Source organism: Schistocerca piceifrons, unplaced genomic scaffold, assembly GCF_021461385.2.
Source record: "Schistocerca piceifrons isolate TAMUIC-IGC-003096 unplaced genomic scaffold, iqSchPice1.1 HiC_scaffold_2281, whole genome shotgun sequence".
NCBI classification, from domain to species: Eukaryota; Metazoa; Arthropoda; class Insecta; order Orthoptera; family Acrididae; genus Schistocerca; species Schistocerca piceifrons.
Window position 1 is genome coordinate 817,665 of NW_025728208.1, and position 26,571 is coordinate 844,235.

Consider the following 26,571-nt stretch of genomic DNA (forward strand, 5'->3'; position numbering starts at 1 on the left):
CGAATCCTGCCTCGAGCACGGGTGTGTGTGATGTCCTTAGGTTAGTTAGGTTTAAGTAGTTCTAGGGGACTGATGACCTCAGAAGTTAAGTCCCATAGTGCTCAGAGCCTTTTGAACCATTTTTTGAAACTAGTAAAGAGTATAGGAAGGTGTTTTATACTGAGTGACTAAAACAGTCAAACAACACTTCGAAAATGTGCCTCTGTTTAATGGTTTTGTTCAAATTTAAATAAGAAACTCTCGTGTTACAATGAGCCAATAATAGCAACCAAAGCATTAAGCCGTAAAAATCATATGCAAAATTTACTATAAAGATAGTGACATTTATAATGAGTATCCTTTACTTCCAACGGAATTCGTATTTTCTCCTTGAGTTTCATTCTTCTACACATTTTTCTAACGCACACTGTGGACATTTTTATAAGCGGAGGTAAGTTTCTGGAAATTTCTTGTTTAGTTATTAGTGTAAGATCTACGGCCTCTATTGGATTGGATTGGCTTTGTCAATAATGATTTTTAATTCTGTCATCAAATGCCCCCACTTTCGAAGTCAGTACTTTAATCTAAAAAGCCATGGATTCATGTCAGCAAATAACAACTCTGCTTTTTCCTTCACATTTTAAATTAATCAAATAAACTGGCTCGTTCTAGTGCGTAGTTCTGTTGCTTTGTTGTCTTTGGTTGTCGGTATTATTAAAATCCACTGCTCCGGTATGTTTTCATTTATTAAAATACAATCTCTGAAAAGCAGTTTGTTTGGAGGCGTACGAAATGCAGTGCTGTGTTTATCCAGGTTTGTTATTTTGAGTATGCGTACGGTGTCCATTGTCATGTAATCGTATCGGGTTAAGAAGTTATTTGTGTGTTCGAAGTTTGGTTGCGCGTTGCGCGATTACTTGCTAGTTGCAAGCAGTTATTTTTATCGGTGTACTGCTACAAATTATTCGATTGTTGTAAAAGACGTCTCCAGGGCTATTACGAGTCATAACATCTCAAAATTGATGAAAATACGTCCTAAAATAATCCCCCTTCGTTGTCTCATACCATTATTATATATACTGTCTGATGTTTTGGAGCATTAGTAACATCCAGTACTGGTATGTAATTTCACTGATAAAATAAAACCATTACCGTCGCACCCCTCCAGTTCTGTAGGACTACGGTTTTGTTGAATACAGATTTTTTAATATTGAACTGTATTAATCATCCCTTTTATGTGTAATCATGCTTATTTCTAGACCTCGGTATATTTATTTTATTACGCATTGTATCGCAGTCATGTTTTACGTGAAGTTTCATTGCTCACATCGAAATAATTGTGACGCATTGGCATTATTTCACCTAAACCAAGTATGTAAAGATCTGTATTTACGAATACCGGTACATGAAATGTGTAGCTATTGTAATTGGAATTGTGAATAAGTTTTGTTTTAATTGTAGCGTAAATCATTGGTAAGGTCTTGGTAGCGTAACTATGACTGTGTAGCTAATATCTAAACCCCAGAAAGCACCAAGCTGGTATTCTGAAGGGGGTGTGGAATCTGAGAAACAACCAGTATTCAAGAATATTGCTATCAAAAAGATGTTTTTGGGAGTTAATTTGACAAACTTAACCATGATAGCCTCATGATACTTATTCAAGAAACTGGACTAAGCAATAAATGCTTGTGTGTGAAAAAATAAACGTGTTTGGGGTCCAGTGAACAACATGAGCCATAGGTAGCCTATATGAACTGTGATGTCATATGGCATCTATGATATTTTGTTTGTTTCAGTGAAATATTTTGAGTGTGTGTTTTGATCATAATATGAAGTTTATTTTTTGTGGCTGGTAGCTTAGACTGTATTGTTTGCTAGGTGTACTTTGAGTCTAGGCCTACTGGAGATGGTGTTCGACTGGGGGAATGCTTGTGGCATACAAGATGTATATATGTGTTCATTTACATTGACAGGCTGATCTGTAGACTAATGTAAACATATATCTAGGATAGGTTGGGTTGGTAGGTCATTCCACAGATACATTTAAGGTAGGTCATTCCATAGATACATTTAAGTACCTATGTGAGGCTCCATTTTCGAATTGTGGTCTGGTATTTTCAAGTTTTTAATATATTTGAAGGACTAATAGAAAGAACATCATGGGCCCAAAACTACCTTTTCTCACAGAGATCCTGTTAGTCTCTAGCATTTTATTTCGCTAATGTTTTCGTGTTATTAGTTATGTGAGCAGTTGATCAGTTCTGTGTCTTATATCTCCACCACGTTAAGGGTGTTGTCGTTCATAAGCTTGGTATCACATTTTTAACTAATCCTGTTGTTGGCATTTCAAAGATTGATTTGGACACAACAGTTCATAACCAGTTCTTTGTCTTGCCTTTCTCCAACCAGTCAGTTATAGAGAGGTCTGTGGTTTAACATGAACTCTAAAAACAGTGCAGTTTTTATATTAACAGATTGTTGCCAGAGGTTAAAGAGTGATAAATGACAGAAGAAAGGGGTTGTGACATTTTGAAAACTTAAAGTAAGTGCAATTTTAGGATATGCCTTCTTAGTCACTGTCCACGTTCTCAGACTAACATGTAAAAATCTTTTTATGTACCATGATATCATGTCTTAGAGTTGAAGTTTGTTGTCTAGATAACAATAGGGGGAACAATCTTACACGTGAGGTGACATCAGTGCAAGAATCCAAATATTAAACAATGAAGTTATTAAGGAATTGTTTTATAAAGAAACAGTATGGCTGGTCACTACTGATAGTCAAGGAAGCAAGATCCCAGGAGGCCCTACTGCTGATTAACACTTTTAAAAGTGAAACACTAACCTTATTTTTCAGAACTATTCATTCTTGTCCTCACATCCTGTCTGTCTGCGTGAGGTAGGAACTAAGTTAAGGGGCCATTGGAAGTGTTCTATTCCACCTGTCTCCTTTGACCCATGAGATAATGGTGTTGTGTGTGTGTTTTTGAATTGGTTTGTGTTTGTTGAGTTTAACATGTGATATTGGGTTCATTATCACTAAGGTAACATGGGTTTATTTGAGTCTGGGTAGCCAGTGCTGCAATGTGGATTTGGAAATCTTCATTTTTCAGTGATGGTTATTTATGTGTGTGGCATTTTGTTAGGTTTGATTAGTTTTGTGTGTGCGTGTGTGTGTGTGTGTGTGTGTGTGTGTGTGTGTGCGCGTACTGGTAGCGGCGGTCAACCTAGGTGATTTTGTTGCATGTTTTTGTTGGTAATAAACTTTTATTTTTGTTTTAATCTGTAGTAATTCTGATGTTCTGTCTGTTTTACATTTATCGTACTTTGGTTGGTTTTAATTGATCTGGTGTATATACAAGTTTTTGCGTTTTCGAGTTGTTGAAGGTTTTGTTTTTTGTGCTGTTTTTTGAGTTATGTTGGTGTGTGAAGTTTACATTGTTTTCGTTATTATTATTATTATTATTATTATTGCTGGTAGGTATTGAGAGCTGCATTTGAGCTACATAGGTCAAGGGAAATGTCTGATTCCACTCTTCGGGTTGTAGCTATTGGTTCCTTGGTATCTGGGCTTCCTTTCAGCTGTATTGGTTCCTTGCTATCTGGGCTTCCTTTCAGCTGTATAGGTCGAGGGAAACATCTGATTCTGCTTTTCGTGGCACTTATGCAGTCTAGGGAGTACATGCGCTGATCACGAGAAAAGTACCTATTTTTGAAGGAAACACGTATTTTTGAAGATATAAGCATATATATGCGCTGAATACCAAAAATTTTTTTATTTCAAAACTTGAGTGTTACAGTCATATCTGACGCGCTCTTCACCAAAAAAGTACTTATTTTTCATTTGGATGCAAAAAAAAAAAAAAAATCAGTTAACTGTCTCAAAATTTTTTTTTGTATCAAAAATGACATATTGCATATGTATGCACGGAATTTAGTTTTTTTTTTTCCTCTCTCTCTCTCTTCAAGAAAGGTGGAATTAATAACTAAATTGTGGAATGGATTTTCCCAAAACATTGACGCCAGAGAAATTCCGCCAGGTAGTTATTCAGCATAGCACGGTGAGTTCTGAAAGGCCTTATAGGATTTTTTTCTTTAGCTTTTTGCCAGACTGACTTCATGTGATTTGTGGTTGCGTTTGTAAAGGGATCGAGAAAATAAAGCCAGATTATTGTAGCCCAAGTTACCTATGGTGTTGTAAGTTGCCACAAATCAGAAACTGCTGTGGTTCCAGTAGCAAAACATACTGTTGCAAAATTGGCAGCAAATGGGTAGCATCACGTTGTGGCACAGCAACCATAAAGCTTTGCTTTGTCTCAACGTCATAACCACCAAAGACCCATTGCTCTCGCACCTATGACTTCGATGGTGCTGACGAAGCAGCTCTCGTCTGTTTCAACAGTATGGCCAGGGCCGCCCAAAACTATTGGCTCAATTAAGAAATATTCATGGCAGATATCTCTACAAAATTGGCACCAATCGACCACAGTGTGCTCACTGCCAATTTTGAGCTCCCTCATTAAAAACTTTTGCCTATTGAGTTCGAAAACCCACATGTAAGACAGTTGCAAAATTTTAGAAATGTCTAAATGACTGCCAGCAAAAAATGACATTTTCCTGATTGAACATTTCTTTCTACAGTCCCTGCCAATGGAGCAGCTCCAAATTTCGCCATCTTTCCCTGTAGTTTTCTCCAGCTTCATCTCGTTGTATCCAACACAATACCCATTTTCACACACCATATCGTTCTTCATAAGATCTTGTTGCCTAGCCCATTGTATTGAGCTTCGGGTGTTCTCCATAACATGGTATAAATCTTCCATTACAAAGTCGCTCAAATCTGTAAAATTTCTCGCCATTTTGGCACACGCAGTAATATACGATACTTCAAAACGGACAGCCTCAACAGAAAAATATAGGTTGTTGGGCGCACTGATCAAGATGCATAACTGTGAGCAACAGGGACATATACCATATGCAACAATATGCAAAGCCAACAATAGCTATCATGGTTAGGATGTATGAAACTGTAAGCATTACCTATGGCTAAAGAACTCTGTGAAGAAATATATTAAAGTGTCTGCAGCATATTGGCATAGCAACATGAATAAGCTGGTGAAAGCAGACAGTTAATTAATCTTTTTTTCCCCCACCTCCATATGAAAATAAGTACTTTTTTGGTATTCCGCGCATATATATGCTTATATCTTCAGAAATATGTTTGCTTCAAAAATAGGTATTTTTCTCATGATCAGCGCATGTACCCCCTAAACTGCGTAAGTGCCATTTTCGTTATTGCAGATGTTGGTTTTTTGGTATTGTGGGCTTGGTTTGAGCTATATAGGTCGAGTGAACTGTATGATTCCTGCTGGCTTTGTGGCTGTAGCATTATGTCGTAGGTTGAGACTTTTTTTAGGGGTGATGTGATGTGATGTTTTGTATTGTTAAAATTAGGTTGTCCTTGCCCTAGACCCCTTATTTCCCGCGGTTGTTCTGTAGTTTCATTTTATCATTGAAGTAAGATTACTTTCACTGTTTCTATTTTCCTGCAGGTTTGTTGGCATGTGTACATAGTGACAATATTGACGACATTTTGTATACTCTGGACGTAGGCGTTTCTGTCATATGGATGACGTCATGGGTCAAAGCAGATGGATTAAATCGGATGCTTCCCTAATGCCGAGTTCCGAAGGTTTGATTGGATCTACTGACACTGCCTTTGACTGGTAGCATGCTACTGATGATGTGGTGTGTGTGATATCCATGCACAAAACTTCCACACAAACACATGGGTCGTTTCACAATGCCGTAATTAGTTTCAACCAGTCAGTGGTAGTCTTCAGACGAAAGGCATATGCTGAAGCTGATGGTAGACAGAGATTAGTTTCTGTTGTGTTCAATGTTGTTGAGAGCAGAATGGAAACCAGTATGTGCCTTTACCCTAAAGGCGCTAGCTGGCTTGTCAAAATTAGATACAGCGTTGTGAAATGCTTGTGAGATTATGTCAAAAAATATATAAAAGAATTTTAGATCCCTTATCTCTAAAACAGTATGTCATTTTTTTCCATATTTATATTGCTTCTGCATTATTTTTAAAAAGCAAGTTGAGGAGCCTATGATTGTTTCGTTATGAGAATAGATAAAATTGTCGTTGCAGTGTGTGGCTGATTTCGATGAGTGATTTATGTCCAGCATTTTGATTATGTGATAGGTGAAAGCAGACGGTTGGTATTGATAAAAATCAAAATTTCTGTTATGTAAGCTAGGACTAGTGGGCCAGGGAAAAAACTAACTAGTCGCTCGGTCATTTCAGAAAAAAATTGATATTTGCTGGATGAATTCCCGAATGTTTAATGGGTTTAAAGACATTTTTTAAAAAATTTTATTCTCAACATTTAGAAACAGTGGCTATTTTTTGCTTTTACAGGCAAATTATTCAGTACTGAGTTGAAGAATCATTAACTGGACTATAAATTAAAAACCATGATAACCATGCTGAATGTATTCCTTAATATAGGCCCTACTTTTAATGGCTCAAACTTGTTGATTGCAAGCTAAAAAAGCGTATTCTTTAAACTATTTAATTGGATAGATAAAAATTCTACTCATCAAGCAGCGGCAGAACACATACATAAAAGACAGCTGTAATTGGCAAGCTTTTGGAGCCAGTGGCTCCTTCTTCAGGCAGAAGGGTGGAAGGGGAAGTAATCGAGTGAAGGAGAAAGACTGGAGAGGTCTAGGAAAAGGGGTAGATATTGGTTAAGTCACCCAGAACCGCGGGTCAGAGGAGACTTACCGTACGGGATGAGAAGGAAAGACATTACTTACGGTAAGTCTCCTCTGACCCGCTGTTCTGGGTGACTTTCCCGATATCTACCAATTTTCCTAGACCTCTCCAGTTCTCTTCCTTCACCCCTCTTCCGTCTTTTATGTGCGAGTTCTGCTGCCACTTGGTGAGTAGATTTTTTATCAATCCTAATTGTATTTTTCCAAAGTAAGAGTAATTTCTCAGCCTTAATATTTATTGTGCTATTACACTATACAGTATAACTACTTCTTATAGTGAGAAGCTTACACAAAATGTACACTATTTTAAAAAATTGATTTTTTGAATTTTTTCATTCTTTGACCTACAATATCTTTGTAAGGAGAGCAGATAAAAGTCTGAAAATTACACACTTAATGGATCTTCATGATATCAAACTTAAATTGGAAGTAACAAACAGAAAATATTGTGGGGAAGGCTAACCAAAGACTGCAATTTATTGGCAGTACTAAGGAGATTGCCTACACTATGCTTGTCCGTCCTCTTTTAGAATTCTGTTGCGCGGTGTGGGATCCTTGCCACATAGGACTGACAGAAGTACATTGAAAAAGTTCAAAGAAGGGCAGCACATTTTGTATTATTGCGAAATATGAGAGAGAGTGTCACAGAAATGATAATGGATTTGGGCTGGACATCATTAAAAGGAAGGCATTTTTTGTTGCAACAGAATCTTCTCATAAAATTCCAATCACCAACTTTCTCCTCTGAATGTGAAAATATTTTGTTGACACTGACCTACATAGGGAGAAACGATCACCACAATAGAATAAGGGAAATCAGAGCTCGAATGGAAAGATATAGGTGTTCCTTCTTTCTGCGCTCTATACGAGATTGGAATAATAGAGAACTGCGAAGGTGGTTCGTTGAACCCTCTGCTAGGCACTTAAATGTGATTTGCAGAGTATCCATGTAGATGTAGACAAGCCTGTACAAATCTGTGTATTGTCATCCCCCTTCCACCAACATCTGTTCACTCACACTTAGTTAATAATGAGCCCTTGAAGTGTGCAGTTGAACAATGGAGTCTCAAAATAACGAGAATAGTTTTTCTAAGTGTTGGTTACTAACCTTGAAAACTCAATAGTGTGTCATTTAATTGCCAAAGTCAGGATAAATTTCTGAAGGGCAAAAGCAAACCTTGGCAGTTGATGAATGTATAGTTCTTGCTGACTTTTCTGAAAACTATTCCTTTGTTGTTCAAGTGAAATACAAGGGCGCCACTGGGTAAACAAACAGGCCACAGTTTGTCCATTTGTGTTCTGTTATAAAGATCCAGATAGACTAGAGTTATAGTTTTTGTGTTGCAAATGATTACTTTGAGCACAAAGCTACAGCAGTGCATGCTTTTCACCTGCAGTTAACAAACTACGTAAAATAGCACGACAGTTCCATAAACAAACTGATGAACTTCTCTGATGGTGCTGCAGGCCAATATAAAAGCAAACAAATATTAATATCTCCTTTCTCAAAGAAAAAAAGACTGTTGGCTCGGTGCAGAATAGCACTTTTTTGCATCATGTCCTGGGAAGAATGAGTGTGATGGCATAAAGGGTACAACAAAGCGAGCTGTCACAAAAGCTAGTCTGCAACGGACCTATGAGAACCAAATCTGGACACGTCAAGAAATGTTCAAATTCTGTAAAGAATAGGTAAAAAGGGATTACGTATGTTTCATTAAATGTGAGGAAATATGAGAACTCTATGCCAATGTCTTGGAGGAAAGATTCAAAACTTGTCAGAAGATTAAAGGCACCCGATCTTTTCATTGTTTTATACCTCAGTCATACAACTTGCTCAACTGTAAGTTCACATCAACATCCTCTGATAGTGAATGTCATCACTATGGAAAACTTGTACCACTGACACTTCAAAGTAAGGACATAGTGGCTTGTGTCTATGACGAACAGTGGTGGATTGCCAAAGTTGGTAACATTGCTCGTCAAAACCAAGATGTGGATGTTACATTTTACCAGCACCAAGAACCCCATTTAAAAAATTTGAAAAGGATCAACACGAGAGGCCCGTTAAAAATGCATTAAAGGAGTTGTCTTCTCCCCTGGAATTTATGACTGTGACTAGGCGAACATTTAACTCTGTGCCCAACATGAGTGAAGAAATATCTCTGTTGTTCAATAAACAATGTAGCAAAAACAAACAAGTTGAGAACGGGATAATGTAATGAATTGTCTCATTTTTTAAAGAGTTATCCTAGATATTTTTAAATTATGTAATTTATACACTGTTTCCATCAGCCCAGATATTGCAAACAGTAAGAAACATATTTGTGACTCATATTTGAAATTTTTTTTGTCCATGGAATCTCAAGGTTGAAATTTATACAGAAGTTTGATATCATAAAGGTCTATTAAATGTGTAATTTTCAGATTTATATCTGGTCCATTAACAAAGATTTGCAGACCAAAGAATGAAAAAATTCAAAAGATTTGTTTTTAAAGTGTTTCTAAGTATAAGCTTGTCATAATTGTTTCTCTAAAAAAAAAAAAAAAAAAAAAAAAAAACTGCAGCAATAAAACATGAACAAGAAAAAAAACGAAAATAAAACTTAAATTTCAAGGGAAATGCACCATATACAGCAACAAAACAGTGCTCATACAAGTGTCTGCCAACAGTAAAATGTGTCAAAGGCTTTAGGAAGACTGTGCAATGCTTCGTAACAGCAAATTGCCTCCGCTGAGCGTGACGTCACAACTGTTTACATTAAATTCATTTTAGCAGTTACGAGCTCGATCATGCGCATGCACACTTGAGTAGTACCTTCTCCCGCTTCTGGCTACAGAAATTGTTGGCTGTGTAAGCAGTCGCAGCAAGCAGCTAGATGCTACCGGGAAAAATTTTACTGGAGCGCCCAAGCTGCCAGATTTATACATGCGCAGGAGGTCCAAATCTAGGGGGGGGGGCAAATTCATATTCTTGAGGGGGGGGGGGGGAGGGAACCTTGTTTCACAAAGCGACTCGCATCCAGCGCACGTTAGTTCGTTAGTTTATCGATTATTCATATTACTTTGAAACTCATCCCTGTCGGTTTTTGAACATTTTTAACACATTCTAAGTTGATTTTGAATGAATCGTAAGTTGATTTGTGAATGCGTGCGTAGTGTACATGTTTCCTCTGTCAGTGGAATCTGACAGAGCTGAGCGAAGTAAGGCTGAACGGATGAATACCAACCGCTGTCTGATTGTGTGGTTGATTGTGTTTGCGAATGATGAGCGTTGTTGTAATTACTAGCGGAATCCATAGATTCAGACTACAGGAGTGGAAATAAACGAATAACACGTAAGAATGATTACGTATTACCTTCGCGGTGTATACAAGAAAATGAAATTTTGACAAAAAATTTTTGGGCAGATCGCTATACTAGTTAAGAGTTGTACAGTCCCCAGCTAGCAGCTACTTTAAGTTCTGTTCTGGAAGAAGCACGGAAAATGTGTTGTACGACCATGTAACAACGCCTAACCGGAGAATAATCACGGGATAGCTAAACCGGTGATTCTGGTAGAGTTAATGAAGTTAACCTGCAAATAAGCTTTGGCATTGGCAGGAATAGTTACAGAATTAGCGATAACAAGACTGTTTGTTAGAATGATGAAGGAGAAGAAATGGGGGCATCACACAAATTATGGAACAATATGACGATTCCAAGTTCGTATAAAAATTTCATACTACTACTTTTCGATCTCGTGCTTGAGGAACTGGAGTGTATGAATGAAGTGTGAAACTATTTCCTAACGTAAAGCTTTTTGCTTCTAGTTGGCCTAATAGGCATTTGATATTGGTACTTTGTGAATTATTTTCTGTCCTTACAAAACAGACCGTTTGTGCCAAAACAGTCTCATTTATTTTGTGTGTATTACAATTGTTGTAGTATTAGAAAGGCCTATTTTGTTTTATCTAGCAGACAGTGACAAAATAGGTGTAATCAGATCGGGAAACAACACCAGTCTTGGGTCCTATTTGTATTAACAGCTTTTTCAGTATTAGACAACGACATTTCGACTTTTCGTGTAGCAAAATGTTTGACGAACTTTGATGAGGTAATAGATTCTTTCACAGAAGGAAAGCACTCCATGTAAAGCTGTACCAAGATTAGAGGGTAAAAAATTCTAGGAGCTAAGGATTGAAGAAACATGTATTGTCCTGCTTGTCTCATGTCTTTACTGGGTTTATATATCCTATATTTAATTTTATGTCACACAAAGCAGCAAGTTGTTAGCTGATAGGGAACAAAGAGTGCACATTTTCTGAAGAGTTCTTTTTTTAAAAAAAAGAGGGACAGAATGTCAAACCGGCCAACTGTAAACAGGAGAGGCACCACAGGACATTTTAATTTCCACTGTCCTGAATGTGGTTTGATGGCATCCATTACAAAATATACACATTTCAATTCCACAGAGCGAAGTACAGTGACGTGCGATAGGAGAATGCTGTGTGAGGAGACGAGACACTGCACTTTGGCACACTTATGACATGTCTTACATTTCCTCAAACACACATGTTGCATGCATCAGACCCTTCAGAAAGACGTGCACTACAAAATGAACATATTTTAGGAAATTATATATATATACATATATAAAAAACAAAGATGATGTGACTTACCAAATGAAAGTGCTGGCAGGTCGACAGACACACAAACATACACACAAAATTCAAGCTTTCGCAACAAACTGTTGCTTCATCAGGAAACAGGGAAAGACGAAAGGATGTGGGTTTTAAGGGAGAGGGTAAGGAGTCATTCCAATCCCGGGAGCGGCAAGACTTACCCTAGGGGGAAAAAAGGACGGGTATACACTCACGCGCACACACACACATATCCATCCACACATATACAGACACAAGCAGACATATTACACGTTTTTTCGAAATTTTCCCGAATTTCTCCATCCTTTAACGTGTTTTAGCGGCAACACAACCACCTAACCTTGATGCACATCGCTGTCTACCAACCCAAGTTCACCACAGGATCAACTTAACCAACACTTTTTCGCCTTTTTTCATACCAGATCTCCAGTTGCTTTCTAGTTCACCTTTATCTCTCCCCATATACACTCCTGGAAATTGAAATAAGAACACCGTGAATTCATTGTCCCAGGAAGGGGAAACTTTATTGACACATTCCTGGGGTCAGATACATCACATGATCACACTGACAGAACCACAGGCACATAGACACAGGAAACAGAGCATGCACAATGTCGGCACTAGTACAGTGTATATCCACCTTTCGCAGCAATGCAGGCTGCTATTCTCCCATGGAGACGATCATAGAGATGCTGGATGTAGTCCTGTGGAACGGCTTGCCATGTCATTTCCACCTGGCGCCTCAGTTGGACCAGCGTTCGTGCTGGACGTGCAGACCGCGTGAGACGACGCTTCATCCAGTCCCAAACATGCTCAATGGGGGACAGATCCGGAGATCTTGCTGGCCAGGGTAGTTGACTTACACCTTCTAGAGCACGTTGGGTGGCACGGGACACATGCGGACGTGCATTGTCCTGTTGGAACAGCAAGTTCCCTTGCCGGTCTAGGAATGGTAGAACGATGGGTTCGATGACGGTTTGGATGTACCGTGCACTATTCAGTGTCCCCTCGATGATCACCAGTGGTGTACGGCCAGTGTAGGAGATCGCTCCCCACACCATGATGCCAGGTGTTGGCCCTGTGTGCCTCGGTCGTATGCAGTCCTGATTGTGGCACTCACCTGCACAGCGCCAAACATGCATACGACCATCATTGGCACCAAGGCAGAAGCGACTCTCATCACTGAAGACGACACGTCTCCATTCGTCCCTCCATTCACGCCTGTCGCGACACCACTGGAGGCGGGCTGCACGATGTTGGGGCGTGAGCGGAAGACGGCCTAACGGTGTGCGGGACCGTAGCCCAGCTTCATGGAGACGGTTGCGAATGGTCATCGCCGATACCCCAGGAGCAACAGTGTCCCTAATTTGCTGGGAAGTGGCGGTGCGGTCCCCTACGGCACTGCGTGGGATCCTACGGTCTTGGCGTGCATCCGTGCGTCGCTGCGGTCCGGTCCCAGGTCGACGGGCACGTGCACCTTCCGCCGACCACTGGCGACAACATCGATGTACTGTGGAGACCTCACGCCCCACGTGTTGAGCAATTCGGCGGTACGTCCACCCGGCCTCCCGCATGCCCACTATACGCCCTCGCTCAAAGTCCGTCAACTGCACATACGGTTCAGGTCCACGCTGTCGCGGCATGCTACCAGTGTTAAAGACTGCGATGGAGCTCCGTATGCCACGGCAAACTGGCTGACACTGATGGCGGCGGTGCACAAATGCTGCGCAGCTAGCGCCATTCGACGGCCAACACCGCAGTTCCTGGTGTGTCCGCTGTGCCGTGCGTGTGATCATTGCTTGTACAGCCCTCTCGCAGTGTCCGGAGCAAGTATGGTGGGTCTGACACACCGGTGTCAATGTGTTCTTTTTTCAATTTCCAGGAGTGTATTTTTATCTTTCATTTTCATTTCAACCTCATGTTACACTTTCCACCTTCTAATACCATGTCACCCTCACAACACCCCCACAAAATAGGTCTTTAAATATGTCTGCTTGTGTCTGTATATGTGTGGATGGATATGTGTGTGTGTGTGTGTGTGTGTGTGTGCGAGTGTATACCTGTCCCTTTTTCCCCCTAGATCCGGGACTGATGCGCAGAACAGTCTGAATTACAGTTGGGAAGTGGGTAGTCTACACGTGACCCATTTTTACATTTAGTGTTTTTGCTGTTTCCTCTTCATTTACTGCTCCCACATCAAATGAAGACAAAACAGATTTCTGTGGCCGGGAGCTATCAAGTGAATTAAAATACATTCACATAATAATGGAAGGCTAAACTGTGTTATTAGTTGCAGATTTTATTTTATTTCCATCTTTCTGACAGTCAAGCGTTAATTGCCTTTTAGAACAATGAAGTTATTTTTGTTGGTTTGCCAAAGAAATTTTCTTTCATTAATCTTTTCCACTAAGGCAGACAATATATTTGAGACAAAGTGTTTAATTCCACACACTGTGTTTGCTGCATTTCAAGTGCACATTTTCAACTTCTAGCACATTTGGCATTACGCCATAATAAAGAACCAAACATGAGACAGGACAGTACTGGTACTCCAAGAAAATTTACATCCCAAAAACCACATAGAAAAGCTTAATAACAGGTCGTGGGATTCTGGACATACAAATTTGCACATTAAATGTGAACATTTTAGTATGGGTCACGAAATTCCGATTCTCTTGGAGTATCCTCTGATGTCTTGTTTCTTACATAATGTAAGATCTTTTAATGTTTCACACGTACAAACATGCGGGCTCCCTACGACATCGTAGCTGCGCTTGCGCGGTGACGCCTGTCATCTGGCGCTCTGTGGCAACTGCAGAAACGAACCTATTTCTAACAGGTTGTGGGAAAATATTTCGAATGGTGTGTTGAAAATCGTTACCATCAAAGTACCATTCTAGCAGTTACACCAGAACTATGTGAGATAATGTACGATGAATTTCTTAAATCACAAAGTGTTTGACTCTCATTTAAAAATCAACTCTTTGATGATGAGCCATTTAGATGAATTTTGAGCCTGGAAGATCAGACATTTATGTCGTTATTAAAAATTTTACTGGCACCTTTGTGTGATACATCTTAAATTGTTATACGCGCATAAAAGACCAACATTTTATGAGAAAGCTTAGCTTCTCTTGCAGCGTATTAATCTGATAGACCAATATTATATGTGAAGGCTTTGCGTTTCGTTTAGCAACACTATTTACATTAATTTGAGCCATTAACTTTTTCTGTTTGTGTGTTCGCGCTACTTAACAGTGATGTTGCTGTTGGTTGACTACATCACGTGTCCTAAGCTCTGAATACCTGCTGTGATCGGCTGGCGAAATCGCATGAAATGAGCTATGACTAACTTACAAAAGCGCATCCCAATCTCAATTTCAATGCTTTGGAAAGTAACATGCGGTGTTTGGTGGAATTCGAGATTATACTTTCCTAATACAAAAATATGCAGCATACATGTTGCTGCACATCAAAGATCTTTCCAAAATGCGTGTTTTTTTTTCTTAAAGCGCCAGGAAATTCTACGCCCATGTATAAAACCATAATCAAAGGACTTATAAGTTATACAGTTCCAAGAGAAAATATACCGTCAGTTAACAGGGAAAAAGTATGTTTTCACTTGGGGGAAAGTGTATTTTTGACTGAGAAATCTGGGAATTTTTTTTCCTTGTCCGCATATACCCTGACATGATATACAAGTTGGGGTGACAGTCATTAAAACAAAGGTGTTTTTTGTTATGATGAGATGTTTTCAGGAAATTTCCTCTGAATGGCAAAATATTTTGTGGGCAGCCACCTACATAAGGAGAAATTATTATCGTGATAAAGTAAGAGAAATCAGAGCTCCCACAGAAGCTGTTGGAGAGTGGAATGTTACAGAAATAGTCTGAAGGCTTTTCGATGAATCCTCTGCCGAACACTTAGGATACAGGATACTTATAAATGGTGGAAAAATCAAAATTTTTTAAATGACTTTATTAAATTCTATAGTCTTTCCTGATTACATTGATATATACACTGTAGGGTTTGAAATGAAAAATGACCGATACATACCAAATTTTAAAGTTACGGTCATGTACGAGGTGCGACAATAAAGTAATGAGACTGATTTTCTTTGCAAGATGTGGCACCCCTGCAGGCTTGCGTAGGCACAATATCTGTGACCTTGGTCTATAAGCCGCTTCTAGTTCAAGCGGCATGTTGAAGCAACTGCTCAGTCATTAGTTGTGCTGTAATAAGTTAACACGTGTTAGTGTCTCTCATCACGGAAATGGAACTGCATAATATTGCGCAACAGTATGCCATTTCTTTTTGCGTCAAATTGAGTGAAAACGCGATGACAACTTACGGTAAGCTTAAGAAGGCTTTTGGAGAGGAGGTTATGTCAAAAGCTCAAGTTTTTGATTGGCATAAAATGTTTAGTGAAGGCAGAACAAATGTTGAAGATGAAGACTGCAGTGGACGACTGTCAACCTCACGGACGGATGTCAACTTGGCCAGGGTGCATGAACTCATAAAATCTGATAGAAGGTTATCCATGAAAATGATTGCAGGAGAACTGCACATCAATCAAGGAACGGTTTGGCTAATAATAACATTGCTGATAATTGGATTCTGCATCACGATAATGCACCATCCCGTACTGCTCTGTCAGTACAGTAATTTTTTACCTCAAAACAAATTTCGGTACTGCCAGAGCCACCTTATTCACCAAATATTGCTCCGTGCAACTTTTTTCTCTGTCCAAGAATCAAAATGGCGGTCAAGGACACCATTTTCAAACAACACAAGATGTCCCAAAAGCTGTGACGAAGGTCTTGGAGGATATTACAGAAGATGAGTTCCAGAAATGTTACCATCAATGGCAGAAGTGCTAAAAAAAGTGTGTGCAATCAGAAGGGAACTTTGAAGGAGACAACACGAAAATTGACTAAAACTGTAAGCAACATTTTTTTTCACATCAGTGTCATTACTTTACATTCACACCTTGTATACTGCCATGCCCCCTTTATTTCTGTTACAGAAACCAGTATTATTTTGAAAAGAACTGTGCACTTTCTTTCTGTTTCCAGCGATTATGTGTATGATACATTGCATATGTTGGTAACAGTGCAGGTTTCTAGCATCTGTAAATGATTATCTTTGCAAGTATTTACTTTTGTGTTCTGAAGCAGTTTGTTCACATGTTAATAAACGTTTGTTTCCCAAGCGCTACATATATTTGTGAAAATACATATTTTTTAGTGTGCCACACATCAAGAAATTCAATGAAAGGAAATTCTGTGGTAACCAGTTCACAAACAAAACAAGCCACACTGTTGAAAGTAACCTATGTGTCAGTTCTTCAGTGAAGAAAGTCGCACATGGCACGCCTCCTGGTGATTCAAATTTTTGTGTTAAAAATGACGCTGTTTGTAGTGGATTTGTTGTTGTTGGTGTGGGTATCTTATCTTCTTTGATAAAGGAAGTGGAAAAATGTAAACAATGTGATGGTGTAGGCTGTCTGGAAATAACTGAACAACAAAGTAGCAGGAAGGGTTTAGCGTCAAAATTAGTTGGTCTGTGTAGATCCTGCAATAAATCTACCTCGAAAATGACTTTGAACATTGTGCATAATTCATATGATGTGAATTTGAGGTTAGTGTACGCAATGCGTGCAATAGGAAAAGGAAAAAAAGGCTGCACAAACGTTTTGTCATTTGATTGACCTTCCTCCTCCCAGTAGGTTCAGCAAGTACATAAGAATACTTTTAGGTGCCTTGACGGTTGTGTCTAAAGCATCTATGAAATGTGCAGCAGAAAAAACTGTTAATATTAGTGAAACAAGGGACATTGCTGTTGCACTTGATGGGACATGGCAACATCGAGGACATCGTTCCTTGAATGGTGTTTTAAGTGCTACTTCTGTGGAGAATGGAAAAGTTGTTGATGTTGAGTGCATATCTAATTATTGCCACATCTGACATAGTAACACTGAAGGACATATTGAACATCAGTGTTATAATAATTATGATGGTTACAGTAGAGGTATGGAGTGTGATGGAGCTCTAAAATTATTTCAGAGGTCAGTGCCCGTTTATAACGTTAGATATACAAAGTACCTAGGTGATGGGTACTCTAAAGCTTTCAATAAAATTAATGAGTTCAATGTTTATGGTGATAGCTTCGTAACAAAACTGGAGTGTTGTGGACATGTGCAAAAGAGGATGGGTGCTAGATTGAGGAAGCTAAGAAGAGAAATGAAAGGAAAATTGCTATCTGATTGAAAATCTCTGTCTGGCTGAGACAGATTGACAGAAACTGAAATAGACCTCCTTCAGAGGTATTAAGGACTGGCCGTTAGACAAAATGCACCTCTGAATGATGATACAGCAATGAGGAAAGCTGTATGGGCCACCTACTTTCATAAGTTGTCCACAGATGACCACACTGTTCATGGACTTTGCCCTAAAGGAGCAGATTCTTAGGTGTGGTTACCAAAAAGCAAAGGAAAGTGGTCAAATATACTATCAAAATATCATAAGCATTATCTTCTTGAGCCTGTTATGAATGAAATAAAACCAATTTTTAGAGATCTGAGTGGACCCCGTTTTGCTTAGTACCACATTTACTCGAATCTAAGACGCACCTGAAAAATGAGACTCGAAATCCAGGAAAAAAAATTTTCCCGAATCTAAGCCGCACCTGAAATTTGAGACTTGAAATTCAAGGGGAGAGAAAAGTTTTAGGCCGCACCTCCAAATCGAAACAAACTTGGTCCCTTGTAATATGAGACACAATTTAGGTCAAATGAATGACGATACAGCTACAGTAGTTTGGTTCGAGTCGTAAGCTCAGTAGTTAAGCTTTACCAGGTAGCCATTGCTATGCGTCAGGCGCTCCGTCCGTATTATACGGGTACCCTTCCTCTTTCGCGTACTTCGTTAGCGAAACAATGGCAAGAGACTGCTATTTGCTGTTACCTACACTCCTGCTTTCTTTGAGAATGATCAACAAGAACCAAATAATAGACAGCGTATGATAGAAGATATTCTGAACGGGAGTTTAACGAAAATTTTTCTCCGTTTGAAAATCTTTGCAGGCACCTCTTTAGTACATTACATTCTGCACTGAAATTAGTCATCTTAGATTTAAAAATCTAGTCAATTGCCGTGCTTCATTTCTGACTGTATCACTATTAGGCATAAGAATAATACAAATATAAACATGGGATGATATCTATATTTTTCCGCGTTTGCTGTTGTCTCACTCTAGTTTCGTAGTTTATTAGGCAGACAGGATTTAAATGAGTTAGCAGCAAACATGAAAGAATACATGGCAAAATGTTTATATTCTAATTATTCTTATGTGAAGAGAATACTGCATGCTATTCACAATTCATAAAAGTTCCTATAAGGAACCATCTCTTCTCACAGTTAGGAAAAAATTCAGAACGTAGAGTTGGCCATATTGACAAACATCCCAAACAGTCTTGCCAGTCGGATTTTCGTAGTGCATTGGAATGCTGCTACATTCAAAGGTGCACAATACGGAATTTGTATTTACTTCGTTGGATAATGTATGAAAATGCAGTGGTCGAAACTCGAGACGGAGGAAAAACTTGTCTGCCACCCCCCCCCCCCCCCCCTTTTTTTTTTTTTAAATGCACTCATGCAGAGGGTTTGGCGCCAGTATTTATCTTTGTGCCTGCAAAGCATGCCTGTGTAGTGCTACATATATTCGACAGCAGAAGTTAGTTGTGGCGGCACCTACCAACATTTTCCAGAACTTCCGCTTACTTTGCACTCGATTCTAAGCCGCAGGCTGGTTTTTGGATTACAAAAACTGGAAAATAAGTGCGGCTCAGATTCGAGTAAATACGGTAAATGTCTTCATGGGGGCACTCAGAATACAAATGAAAGTTTCAACCATTCCATACGGGAAAGATTACTCAAGAATGTTTTTGTAGGACTAAATACATTAAAAGTTGGTGTACTAGATGGTGTGCTATGTTTCAATGACGGAGTGATAGGAAGGTAGGAAGTCCTGAGAAATTTAGGCATAAAATGTGGCTCTAATATGAAAGATCAATTTCTTCTGTGTGACAGACAACGGGTGCATGAAGCTGAAAGATTCGCTCTTCAAGTTACCAAAGAAGCAAGAAGTGCTAAAAGGAATGCCAAGAGGAAGCTTGAAGATGAAGAAAGGCTGCAGGATGTAGACTATGCTTCAGGAATGTTCTGAGGCACAGTTTAATTGGACTCATATGTTCATTCGCAATTTCCCGCTAGTTGTTTTCTTCAGAATTCAGGTACAAATATTTCCTAAAGTTTATAAAGCATTGCTCTAATTTTTTCTGTAACTTTTGGTAGTCCATACTTATGTAGTAGACCTAAGCTTTATTGCAGAATCAGCTAAATCATAGAAAAAATAACATTTTTATTTGGAAAAAATTATAAATATTAAAATGTAAGATATGATACTTTTTTATCCTTGTAATATACATAATAGGTGGAATTAAATAGGTCTAGTATCTCAGCCATGTCATGCATGTCTGGTAAAAATTTGGTCTCCTTCAAATGTATAACATTGGATTAAATGGTACCTCAGTTTGAGGAAGAATTTCCTTGTTACTTTTTTTAAATAACTCTAAGCAGGTTCAAAAATATTCAAAATACTTCTAATTTGTTTAGAAAGTGTGCTCTATTACCTGATATCAACAAAAATCTTAAAACATATACATTATAAACAGTGCCTGAAAGAAATATAATATTGAGCTGGAAAAATGCCCTGTATCCTTAAGTGTGAACTGCCAGATAGCCGTGTAGATTTACACGAGAAATATCGTCTGGTTTGCACTGATGATGTAATGATGTGAGGGGGCTGAATGCAAATTTTTTTTTTTTTTTTTACGCCTGCTTTGGTGACGGAAGCAATGCATTTAACTTCCAGAAAGAAATTATCTCACAAAACAGGCCTTTGACTAAACTTCATAAAGTGCCGTACTGTGCTGGTTTATGGTATAGAGCAGATGTTGCCAACAAGTATTCCATTGGTTCTCCATCATTTGAAAAAACGTCGTTTTCACTAAAACACAGCTACATTTACAACTCCATTTTTCCTGTACAGTGTTCTATAATACATACAATTGTGACTTTAAATGACAGCTTTGAATTATCAAGGGCATCAGTTTTTTTTTCCAAATTTAATGTGCCATTATCAACAGAATGATTGCATGCAGATCATTATATTGGCGTGTGAGGTTTTGGGATTGACATCTATTTTTTTTTATTGCGTATCTTGAGACTTTGAGCCAAAGCTCGTGGGATGAGGTGGTACCTAGTTTACAGAAAGCTGAATATAAAATTTATAAACAAAAAATTACAGAATTAATAAAATATGAAATTAAGAGAAATTAGGATAAATTACATGTTGCATAGAGAAGTTCTCATGTATTGTGAGGGTCTCTTGTGCAGAATTGTAGCATACCACAACGTAACCTTTGTGTGTGGATTTGAATACTTACGTGTATCACTCTTTTTTTCTGCCCTGCTGGGAAATTTGGAAAAAAAACCTGGAGAAATCTTGTTTTTTGTCTCAGTAGATGAAACAGTTTGTTTACTGGGATTTCCTGCATCGTCGCTGGCTGGATGCAGCTTAATACATGCACCGCTTCCCTACTCCCTCATTCTTACTGCTTCTCCACTTCCTACCACTCCCCTCAGCTTGCAGTCAGTGCTGCCACCACTTCTTGCCACTAGCCTAGTAGCTGCCGATGGGAGGCGTGAGGGGTGGTTTGTTTTGATATGATTCTTGGAGATTGTTGACCCAGTGGCTGGAGACAACGGTCATATGTGCACGAGTTGTGTCTGAGTGATTGTGTGAATGTGTGTGTGTGTGTGTGTGTGTGTGTGTGTGTGTGTGTGTGTGTGTGTGTTTTATTTTCTAAGAAAGGCTATGGCCGAAAATTTAGTTGTGAGAGTGTGATTGTCTTTTCTACGTGTCTGTCCATGGTTCAGCGATCATCTTTACGGTGAGTTGCTACCTATCTTCATTAGCATTAATTCTCAGAGTATTTGCACAAATTGATGGATTTATCACCACCATCTCATTTCGTCAACATAATGTCAGTGACTTGTGTAAAGCTGGCCACATGAATGGACTTCCATGATGGGCCAAAACCACAGGCCATTTCTGTGGGTCTCTCTAACGGATTGGGGCTGCCGATTTGAAGCCCATCGTTTCCCAATAATGTGCAAGCCCTGCCCATCGGATCTAATCTCGCCGATCTGCTCCCAGGCCGGCTCTGTTTGTGTGTGGTATAATGCAGTGGGTTTTCGTGATTTATCCGAGGACTCAGGACTGTGGTGCTCCTCGGCAGGCCAGAGGCCACGGGCGATGGAGTTCAGGAATTGTGACTTTCTCACTGCAAGTACATTGTGCGGTACATTGTTTTATAAACATTTTATTTATTCTAGTACATTTTGGGGCTTAGAAAATAATTTATACGGGAAGTACATATCTTTTTTTTTTTTTACGGACATTCAGTACGCGAAACATGAGTGACCCGGCAGACATCAATACAGTAATCGAATTCGTGTCATACCTGTCCCAGCATGGCATTGTCAATTGTGATATTTGTTTCTCGTATTCTCTCCCGGAGCTCCGCTACATCACGTGGTAGAGACCATACATACACCGGATCTTTAATGTGTCCCCACAGAAAAAAAGTCACACGGAGTGAGATCTGGTGATCAGGGAGGCCATTTCATGAAACAGCTGTTCCCTTCTGTAGCACGGCCAGTTCATCGATGCGGCAGCTCCGTATTCAGGTACCCACAAACTTCACGATGAAAATGGGGTGGAGCCCCATCCTGCTAAAAGATGAACGGAGAGCCCAATTGCATCTGAGGCATCAGCGATTACTGCAACATATCCGAGTAGGAATATCCAGTGACAATGCTCTTGGCGAAGAAGAATGGCCCGTACAGTTTTCGACACGACAAAGCACAAAAAAACATTTACATTTAGCGAATCACACCCAAATTCAATGCATTCGTGTGGATGCTTTGTACCCCAGATTCGACAATTATGCCTGTACACTTTCCCATTAGTGTCAAAAGTGGCTTCATTGCTAAAACTTAAGCGATCAAAATTCCATCCCCGTCCTTATTCAATTGTTGCAACTGTGAACAAAACTCAAAACACTTGTCTTTGTTGTCGTTATTGACCTTCTACCCTAGCTCCAATTTGAATGGTTTCATAGACAACTTCTGTCGCATGACTTGCCACAGTCAGTGGAGCCATTTCGAGTTCATGGGATGCACGACGCACCAATTTCTTTGGACTCCTTATGAATGTCTCTCGTATGCAATCCAAATTCACTTCACTCACACTGGGATGTCTGGTTCTCTGTGCTGGGCACAAGCAACCCGTCATAATAAATTTGTTGTGCCTTCCTTGTTGGTGGTTTCTTACCGTACTTTGTTCTAAACATCCATTGAACAGCTGTAGCACACACTTTTTTTTGTCGAACTCCAACACACAGAAAGTTCGCTCCGCACCTGAACTTGCCATATTTATGACTGGTGCTATCGGCAAATCACCAAAGTATGCTGTGGTGGTATACATGAAAAAGAACTTTCAGGGTTTCTCTTCAAAATGACATGTGTGTGATATCTGTGCTATGTTTGGTTCTTGTGCAATAAATAATTGAAAGTGTTCCCAGATGTAATGTACACCCTGTATATTAGAAAGTATGAGCGATAGGAAGAACAACTTGTGGCAGTCACAGGCGGTTTGTATGCTATGTACCTGTATATTTTGGCCTGCCTTATATACTTCTTTCAATAGGCCTACTTTTTCTGAGGTTATTTCTGAAATCAGTGTAGGTATTTTAAATCTGTCTTGTGACTCCAAGGAAATGCGTATTTGTGTCACCAAATATGTTTAGTTTTATTGAAATAAAATAACATCAGTGGTCTTAATGGAATATTATATACCATTGTCTTTCTTTCTCCATCTAAAAACTGTTCATTACAAAAGATGCTGAAATTAGTACTAAGATTTTTGCTCATGAGGGGAAGAAATACAGAAGTCCTTACAATTTTTTTTTTTTTTTTTTTTTTGAACTTGTCTTTACTTGCCCTTGAGACCTTGAAATTTGTCAGGGAAAAATGCTAAAACTTGCTGGAAATCGGGGAACGTCACTTGGGGAAACTTGCGGCAACCCTGAATGTTCACAAGCTGACACTGCAGAGCTTGCTGACTGCATTTTTCAGGGATGAGAATATTCTTGCCAAGTGCACAGAATTGCCCCAAACTATAACACCATATGAGATAACAGAGCAAAAGTAAACAAGCTTTTGTGTTTGTGTCCAAGACATAGTGTATAGTGAAGACAGAAGTGTTCATTTTCTGCTTAAGGTGTTGAACATGATACTTCTGAGAGAGCTTTTCATCTATCTTCAGTCTTAAGAATTTAAAATGTCTGTTCGACCAGCTCAGGACAATACTATTTCTATTTTACAAGAGTTCAGTTGTTGGCAGTGAAGTATTAATCCGTTCTCCAAAAGCCATGTGCTGATGTTGCCAACTACCTTGTCAGCTAGATGATTTACGTTATGTTCAGTGTTTTCCGAGAGAACACATGTCCGAATATACAAAAGCTTTCATTTGCATTTGCAGTAGGTATGGGGAAAAAAAAAAAGAAAAAAAAAAACAGAAGCTCCTGTGTGTGTTTCCTATAGATAGTGGATATAACAACAGCTCCTTTAAGTTATGTTTTCAGATTATTTTTGATGCCACAATTTCCACTCACGTTGCTACTTTTGTGTTTTCTTCTTGCTTAGTACTCTTGATACATTTTGTTCAAAGTTTGACTATGGTTCCTGTTACTAGGTGCGAGGATACAAGTGAGTTGGTTTCCATTCGGACGTCTACGATGAGACGATGGACAGGGTGAAAGGCCTCGGCGTTGATACCGAGTGCACTGGTGGTGGCAGAATACAGCACGACCCCAGTGCCAAGGTCATCAAAGTGTACAGCTACTCACAGGTAGTACCAAAAGCAGTGAGTTGTAGAAATGACAGTATGTGTCATCTTGAGCTGTTATTCAACTTAATTTTTTACTGTGTGACTGGTTTCAGTTGAAGACCATAATGGTTTCAGTTGAAGACCATTTTCAGGCACCTGTTGTATATACATCGCGGATACGGGAAAATTTGGGATGAAAAGAATGTTTGAAAATTATAGTAACAATACAAGCAACACTTACAGAATTTGATTACCAGCAAAAACTATATATATCAAAAGAATACAATGTCAGAAATATAAATTAAATATCCACAAGCATTGTATGTATTGTTACTACAATTTTGAAATATCCTTTTTGCCTGAATTTTTCCTGTTTCTATGCTGTGGGAACAACAGGTGCTCAAAAATGGTCTTTGACCAAAACTGGTTGCATCGTAAAAAAAAATTATCAACAGCTTGAAGTGTTACATGATGTCATTTCTACAATTCGTATAAGCTGCAGACCACAGTTAACAAAAGGTATTTTAAGAACAGTGAAGTTTCTGTTCATACGTTGTGTGCCCTATAATTCAAGTATTTTTAAAGCTTTTAAGAATGTTATACGCCAAGCTCCTCCATGGGAAAGCAGTTTCTGCTTTGGTTACATGGCACAAATTATAGAATACCTTGTTAGATGGTCAGAAGTAAATGTCACCAGATGTTAATACCTGTAAATCATCATCATGCTTCTTACAACCGTGTACAATAATTTGGGTGTGGTGTTGTGGACAAGTGTTATGGTTGAAATGGCTACTGTTGTTCTGGGTAGCAGCCATGATTATGAAACGTCCTGACAAATTAAAACTATGTGCCGGGCCAGGACTACATCCTGAAACCTTGCCTTCGTGGACAATGCTGATACCAACTGTGCTGTTCAATCTGATTCAGGATTTTTTCTTACACCTTTCAGATTACTTTTGAGGCCACAATCCTTGCTTCCACTTGTATATTTAGCGAGAGAGAGTTGTATATGTAGCGAGAGAGAGAGAGAGAGAGAGAGAGAGAGAGAGGATCTACTGTCCCATAATTTTATGACATTATTATTATTATTATTATTATTATTATTATTATTATTATTATTATTACCAGCTTCTGTATCTTTTGATTGAGTATAGTTACGGCAGCACATGAATTGTGGTGAGCCTGGTGTTTTTACAAGACTTTTTCCAGTTGTCAGGACAGTTGTCATAATTACTCAAATCAACAATTCCTTGCACTTGGAGCAGACCAAATGATTCCTCTGTACCCCTTGCACCTATTTTATACTTTTCAGACTGTGTTTCACACATTTTGTGACCTACCTGTTTCATTTAACACAGTTAATACAGTTGCAGATTGTGGGTACGTGTTTAATTTTTTTGCACGGTTACTGCTGCTTGTGTTTCAGTGTTGTGTACAATGCCAGACCCATCAATAGAAAAATTAATTCTGATGCTGCATCTTGCACATCAGTTCTGAAGGTCTTTACACACTCCCTTTTTCTGCTGCTTTTGTGTTGTGATGTGTGGTGTAGAAAATTTCAGATTGCTTTACGGTTTCATGTGCTCTGTATTAGATGCAGTTTTAGTGTACGTACAAGCACATTGTTTACTTATGATGTAGTTGTAGTTAAGAGTTCTCGTTTTAGTGTTTAATTATTATTGTGATATGTAGCACACTGTTTAATTGTACTTTAGTTTTAAAATACCCAAGGACTGCTTCATTTCAGGGGTTTGGGAAGGCAGACCACAGCAAGACTGTAGAAATTCTGAAGACTGCATATTCTGTTTACAACATTACTTGGAGTGATGAAGGATACTGATCTGCTCAGGTAATTAAATTTACATATGTGTGATACATTTAAAATGTCTCTGACATTACAACAACCTTCATAATGAATGAAGGTGATATTTTTTCCATTTAAGCTGTTGTATTTTAATAAGACCTCTCCTTAATTATACAGGGTGATTCAAAAAGAATACCACAACTTTAGGAATTTAAAACTCTGCAACGACAAAAGGCAGAGCTAAGCACTATCTGTCGGCGAATTAAGGGAGCTATAAAGTTTCATTTAATTGTACATTTGTTCACTTGAGGCGCTGTTGACTAGGCGTCAGCGTCAGTTGATGCT

General features: G+C 38.9%; 1 long non-coding RNA gene across 8 annotated transcripts; it reads left to right on the forward strand.

Moving 5' to 3' along the window:
* LOC124742266 lies at positions 1-26,230 on the forward strand. 8 transcript variants are annotated; one of them, XR_007010241.1, is made up of 4 exons: positions 47-430; positions 5,532-5,671; positions 24,288-24,443; positions 26,170-26,230. It is a non-coding gene; the product is annotated as an uncharacterized LOC124742266 (long non-coding RNA). The 8 variants fall into 8 exon arrangements; XR_007010240.1 differs by lacking the exon at positions 47-430 and adding an exon at positions 620-711; XR_007010238.1 differs by lacking the exon at positions 47-430 and adding an exon at positions 824-1,097.
* The last annotated feature ends 341 nt before the right edge of the window (positions 26,231-26,571 follow it).